The following is a 7,362-nucleotide window of genomic DNA, read 5'->3' as shown; positions in this document are numbered from 1 at the left end:
TTGTTTAGAGAGAGAAAGTTAGAGAGAGGTGACTGCGTTTTCTATCGATGGAAAAAGATTACTTTATGGTCAAAATTAATTGAAGAATATTGCCCTACTGAAGTAATTTTAATTTTGATTAATCGAATAAGATAGGGTTTTGTGGGATAGAAAATTCTAACAATTTTATATATCATCACAGCGAATCCTTTTTATTTTTTATTTTATTTTTTGTGAAATTTTAATTTTAATTCATGCTAGAAGATTGATTTTTGTGGAAGAGAAAATTATAGCAAAAACTGTTATAATTTTCTCTTCCACAAAAATCAATCTTCTAGCATGAATTAAAATTAAAATTTCACAAAAAATAAAATAAAAAATAAAATGTATATGTATATACTTTTGTTATAATTTTCTCTTCCACAAAAATTAATCTTCTAGCATGAATTAAAATTAAAATTTTACAAAAAGTAAAATAAAACATAAAAAGTATATATATATATATATAAATTTTTATTTAGTGGATTCCTAGTTCACCCTCTTACAGGGCCATGTGGCCAACAAAGGTTATTAATTAAAGATTCGTTTGGTTAGACGGAAATAGATGGTAGAAAGTGAAAGTGAAAGAAAGTGAAGTAAAGGAAAATAAAACTAAGTTTTCATGATGCATTTGGTTAGCATGAAAATTTTTCAAGAAAGTTGTGAGAAAATATTATGTTGTTTGTTTGAATAGAATGAAAGAGAAAAGAAAATGATTGTACCTTTCAAAATTGTCTTTATAATTTTAAATATAAAAAATATAAATAAATTTGAGGAAAATTAATTCATGCATCAAATTTTGTTATTGATAATAATATTCTGAACTTGTATGAGACACCAATTCACTTGAATTCTTAAGGGTTGGGTTAGTTAAAAATTGATGGTGAAAGAAAATAAAATTAGTTTTCTATTATGTACTTGGTTAACAAGAAATTTTTTGAAAAAATTTGTGAGAAAATGTTTTTTAATTAATTTGGATAGTAAGAAAGTGATAGAAAAATGATCTTACATGTTAAAATTATCCTTATGAATTTAATAGTAAGTCATATACATTCACACAATAAGTAAAATAAAAATAATAATAGTAATGAAATAATATATACAACTGGATTTATGAATAGATATATATGTCCGTGCATATATACGTCCAGAGGGGTAGTTATTTTTTGTTTTTGTTTTTGTTTTTGTTTTTTTGTTTTTTTTTTTATTGTTTTAAGAAGTTTGCATTATGTATTAGGATTCTATTATTATATTAGTTTACTTTGTTTTGTAAGTGTGTCGAAGAGTTATAATTTGAAGAGTAAGAGAGATGTAATCAAATTAGGAGTATTAATTTGTATAAGAAAATTCTCATTTTGTGAGTTAGAAAAAGAATAAAGAGAAACAACTTATAAGAGTATAAGATGAAACTAACATATAATGATACAATTTTAAGGCAAAACTTTTGCGTATTTTATGGAGCAAATATTTTGAGAAAAATCAAGCGGAAATATTACTTTTCTAAAAAAATTTCTTTTCACGCTAATCAAATTGCTAATTTTTTTTCAAAATTTTTTGTTTTCTTTCTCGCTAGTACACGTTAACTAAACTAAAATTAAAAAAAAGTGTACGTTGGAAGGTTTTATTATTTAGAGATAGAGTCAAAGTCAACACTTTTCAATTTCATGGACTTTGAGCAAAATAATGGAAAAACACTATTTATCCAAGGTCAACATTTTTCAATTCATAGACTTTGATCAAAATAATGAAAAAATACTGTTCATTTATCAAAACTACCTTTAATATTTTCACGTACCACTTTTGTGTACAGATATATTATTTTTGTGCATATAAGTATCACTAGTGGTGATTAAATGTACCATTTTTGTGCATAAAAGAAGTACCAATTTTTTGTAGGTAAGCACCACTTTTTTTGCACAAATGTATCATTTTTTTTGTGGAGTATTTTGATTAATTGGGTTGTACAAACATGGTAATTGTGTGTATAGAAGTGGTGTACACAAATAGTACTTACACGCAGAAAAAAAATATATATATATCCAAAAATATTAAGGATGGTTTGGATAAGTGAACATGATTTTTTCATTTCCACGTCAATGTTTGATCAAAATTGATGATTTTGAAAAATGTTGTAATAACTGCCTAGAATACACTTTTATATAATTTTGCCCGTTAATTAAATTAGTGACGTCAGAGATGCGAAACACGGTGACGTCAAAGAATTATGGTGTTGGGGACCCCAAACCCATGAAACGACAAGTGATAGTAAAGTATGTAGTGCTGCGAAAAAACACAACAACGTGGCCTCTAAACATTTATGGCCAAGGATAATGGTGGATTAAATTTCAGCTTTATATCTTGCAGATTCTTTTAATCCGGACGATAGAGAAAGCAACGTGCCGACAACAATATTTTATTTATGTTTTTTGTTCCTCCAAGCGTTTGTATTTTTTTTTTTTTGGTTTCTTTAAGGTGCGTTTAGTTGGAAAAAAATAATAATAATAAATAAATTCTATCCCTCTTCAATATCAGCATTGAAAACTTTTAGCTAGCTGTTTTTTTTAACTCCTGGGACCATTACATTTCGTGATAAGATATTTTGTGTGAGGAGGTATACAAATATTGGTCAGTTCAATCAATAAAAATATATTATTTTATAAATTTTATTTTATTTATTTTTTAAAATAACTTTAAATTAATTGTTATATTAATTTTTATTTTTAGAGTTTACTAATAACAGCATGCGTGACCCCCAATATCTACCCCACATTGCCATGAGCAAACCTTTTGGGGGTATTGTCTCTTTCAAAAGCCTCTTTTTCTGCATCACTTCAGTGTCCTCTTCTTTAAATTATGCAATCCACCCTGGTTTCTTGAGATATATATATATATATATATATATAAGCATGGCTACAGTAAGGAGAGAAGAGAACTAAGGTAGAAAATGAGTGGAGCCAACAATGGTGGAGCTGCCAACGACCACGGACAAAACGGATCAGGCCAGCCCCTGGTTTGTCTGCCCCCCTAGCAGGGCCGGCCCTGGCCCAAGGCAACCAAGGCGGTGGCCTTGGGTTTCAAATTTTAGAGGGCCTCCAGCAGATGGAAAAAGAAAAAAATATTAAGTTAGAACACGTCTGGGTTGGGCCTCAAATTTTAGAGGCCTCAAATTTTGAGGCCTATAAGGGATTTAAAAAAAATAAAATAAAATAAGTTAGGGCAAGTTTCAGACGACCCAATTTGCTTCGACACTCCGCAGGGCGCAGCCTCCGCTATCGCCTCAGGTGACAAGGTATGTTCATCCTCTTTCTCTCTTCTCTCTCCTTTTGCATGAATCGATCTTTTATATGTGTTTATTTCTTTCGTTCATCTCATCATTTGATTTGTTCTAACTTTGGTTCGTTTGATTCGGGCCTTTACATATGTTCCAATAGTGAAAAGTAGCTTCCAAACTAGGGTTTTTTGTGTGTGTGTTGATGGCTGTCAAAAGCTGAATGAAAATATTATGGTTCTCTTAGTATTTTAATAAATGTGTGCCTTTATACATGTGTCTTTCATGGCGATCGAGTCCATAATCTATGGCAGGTACTTTTTTATTTATTTATTTTTTTTCCTCTCCCTAATTCCCCTCCAATCTCACAACAGCAGCAACCATACCCCTTTTCCTCATAATTTTTTGCATTTTCATATTTAATCCTACGAAAATTAAGGATCCCTTCTAGTGGGTTGAGCCTTTGAGGTAATAATTAACTTTTTTGATCTCTAAATTATGCTCATACTTAAAAGTGCCAAATTAAGGTTTTTTTTTTTTTTTATATATTTTATTTTTATATGAAGATACATACCACCATTATTGATGTTATTTGAAGTTGGCTCAGCTAGAATTTCAGTTAATAATACTCTCAAAGCACTTGTCATCAGAATGTACGAACGCATGGAAATCAAGAGCAGGCTTTAACAAAACGAAAGTTAATGCTTTTTCTATTAATTTGCACAGGTCTTCTGTAGCACTTTTCCACCAATCACTGCTACTAAAGTTGATTCCTCATCCTGAATCAAGAAAGGGTTAATTGGCTCCCAAAAAAAAAAAAAAAAGCAAACATAGTTAATATAAAAAGTGGAAGACAAAACTATATATATAATAGTGCCACATATAACCTAAAAGTCCCGCTGCTTCTTCAGTACTACAAGTTCAGCCTCCTATAATATATACATATATATATAGTCACCTAATCTCCACATATTTTTGTCATATGTAATCATCAAATTTTAGTAGCTATATAAACAATGAATGTAAAAGAAGATGCAGTTTTTTGTTCTCTAATAAACTGTTCTCTTCATTTTTTATTTTGTGCTTGTGAAAAGTTCGCACTCTTTAATTGATTGATTTATTGTTATTAGTTAGCTGTATTATGCGCACTACGCATGCGCATAATTATTTATTGGTGATGATAGATTTATAGTTATTAATTAGTTGTCTTATGCAAACTGCACAGACGCACAATTATTTATTGGTAGGGATAAAAATTTGTAGTTATTAGTTAGTTGTCTTAAGCACACTGCACAGGCACACAATTATTTATTGGTGGTGATAGATTTTATAGTTATTAGTGAGTTGTCTTATGCACACTGTACAGGCGCACAATTATTTGTTAGTGGTGATAAATTTGTAGTTATTAGTTAATTGTCTTATGCACGATGCACAGACGCACAATTATTTTAGCTATAAAATTTGAAAACATCGTGTAAAAATTTTGCACTCTTATAATTTTTTTTTACGTGTGAAACTTAAGGGCCTCACATTTGAAAGTTCGCCTAGGGCCTCTCAAAATATTGGGAATCTCAGGACCGGCCTGCTCCTAGAGGGTCGGTGATCAAGACCATCGACGCTAGCTCTTCCAACACTTAGGTTGAATTACTTGGTTATTATCTTGTATTTGTATTACATATCTCGTGTAATTACTTGCTAGATATGTAATATATTCCATGAACACCACATAATAAAATATCCACTGACAGAAAACGCTTTCACCTCTCTCTACCTTTCTCTCTCTAAGCTAGCCTTCATTTTCTTCCTTCTGTACTCCCTGCTCCCTTCCATGGGAGTGGGGAGTTGCTAGCTTGTCTCCCATGGTAGCAATAAACTCGGTGTGTTGGAATAAGTGCGTTCCGTGGGTGTTTTTTATGCCGCTTTTGTTTTTTGTTCGGTTAGATATGCTCATGTTTGTTTCGTTTTCGGGTCGCCTGGGTAGATCTGTTGTTTTTCTCCCGCTAGATTTCTGATCTAGGCTGGTTTGGGTTTTCCCCGCCTAGATTTGATCTTTTTCTTCTTGATTGGATCTTGTACTGGGTTTTGTGTGTCGGAACGCTTTGTGGTAGTAACTTTGGAGCAGTTACCATACTAATGGCCAAACCTTTCGGTCTCGCCAGTTTGCTGTGTTCTTCCATGGTGGTTTCATTTGCAGAGTGTTGAGCTCTGTTTCCTCCACAAATTTGGAGCCTGTTCTTAATTTATCTGCTTTGCTTCAAGATTTGTATGTCTTTTCTGGCTTGGCTTTATGCCTCTGCTATCTTGACTTTAGACCTTTGTGCCTTTGAATGACAAAATAAAATAAAATAAAATACATATGTCATATATTTGCTTTGTGTGTGATACTATTATTGTTCTTTTTCTGCCTGCATAAAGTTTTGATTTGGTAATAGTTGAAGCAAAAAGAAAGAAAAAAAAGCTCTAATTAGTACTTGCACTTGGATCCTCTATTGTACACGAGAGTGTTCTAATTTAATTTGACTGTTAAAATTAAAATAATGTTATGTTTTTTTGGGTTTTCTCATGTATTTATTAGCGTGCATGTCTGATGAGGGGATCCGAGTCTTCCTTTTCGTCTTTGTTAGGTGAGAGTGGGAGATAAAAATAGACGAGAAAGAAACTAATTATATAAAGATAACTCCTAAGTTCACTAATTATTTAACTGTTGGCAAATCTCTTTTGTATGTGTTGTCCGGAAAGAGGACTCGACGATTATTAGTTCCCAGGAATCGGAAGTAAAAATTTTGGTAGTGACTGACTTTATTCCTTTAATCACAGGAGAGGAAGGGGTCTCTGAGTACGGTTCTCTCTTGTAATAGGGAGGATGAGAGATCATTAATTACTGCAAAATATTTAGGGGAATGAAAAGATTTGGTAAATTATTGGTTATGATAAATTGAATAGATGAAGGGAGTACAGAATAACTAAAAACAATAAAAGATGGAGGGACAAAGTCCAAGCAAGAACAAGAGTTTGATTCTACTAAAATTACTCCTGCTCTTAAGAAAGTAGAAAAAAAAAAAAAACATCACTATGAAAAATGGCAACACTACCTTTTTTATTTTTTATGTATGAACAATTTACAATGTCATTATGGCATAGGCAGCGGGCAGCCCAAAAAAAAAAAAAAAAAAAAAAAAAAAAAAACCAAACAGTTGGCTTGGCTAACATGACTCTTAACCTGAAAGCATATAGCCGTTGCTAACTACTGCAAAACCAGTTAATGGATATCATCATTTCCGGTGAGTGCTTGGGCAATCCATGATTAATCATCCAACAACGTCGTCTGGAGGCCGTGGCGGTGGACGGGAACGGCTATGGGCGAGGCTCCATTCACTTGCCAACGTAGATAGGCTATCCTTCTTTGATGCCAAGAGATCTCCGGCAATGGATGCCGTAACAAGCTTGAGAACCGATGATTGCGAAGATGGTGTGTTCTGTAGAGCCTATTATTCCTTTCTTGCCAAATGTGATACACAAGAGTAGTGATTGATGTTGTACAGAGTTGGATTCGGGAGCTATTGCTAATCCAACGTTGGCTTGCCCACACAACGAATTGGGGCCAACTGTCACCATGCGTATAAAATCGGCAACTGTCCTGGAAAAATCTCCAAATTGGTGAGATTTGAAGAAGATATGGGAGTGGGATTCAGGCTTGGAAAAGTAGATCTTTGGTTCGACCTTTGTCATGATTTTGCTGTCTAATGTGGCCATCCATAGAATCACCTTTTGCCTCGAAATGGATAATTAGTTTATTATTTTTTTTTGAAAGGTAAAATTTAATTTTATATAATAATAACAGGCTATATAAAGGCAGTTAGCCCAAGCTAACTTCAATTATAAGGCCCAAGACCAACCCGGCAAACATCAAACCAATTCCTAAGTCTGATAGAGAGAAGAAAAGAAAAAGAAGGCAAACCAATTCCTTTTAACTTTCTCGGTTTTGCAAATGACAGCTCCTGAACTATCAATTTGCCAAGCAACAAAAAAAAAAAAATCATATACTTTTGTGTTTACATGTAAATTGCAGACTCAAT

At 32.6% G+C, this 7,362-nt stretch overlaps 1 long non-coding RNA gene across 1 annotated transcript; it reads left to right on the top strand.

Moving 5' to 3' along the window:
• The first annotated feature begins 2,927 nt into the window (after positions 1-2,927).
• Positions 2,928-6,477, top strand: LOC132273646 (uncharacterized). Its single transcript, XR_009470207.1, has 2 exons — positions 2,928-3,307; positions 4,809-6,477. It is a non-coding gene; the product is annotated as an uncharacterized LOC132273646 (long non-coding RNA).
• The last annotated feature ends 885 nt before the right edge of the window (positions 6,478-7,362 follow it).

The sequence above is a fragment of the Cornus florida genome, unplaced genomic scaffold (assembly GCF_030987335.1).
Source record: "Cornus florida cultivar Cherokee Brave unplaced genomic scaffold, ASM3098733v1 CherokeeBrave_3.0.0_Hap2_Chr09, whole genome shotgun sequence".
Lineage (NCBI taxonomy): Eukaryota > Viridiplantae > Streptophyta > Magnoliopsida > Cornales > Cornaceae > Cornus > Cornus florida.
This window is presented reverse-complemented; position numbering and strand designations above follow the sequence as displayed.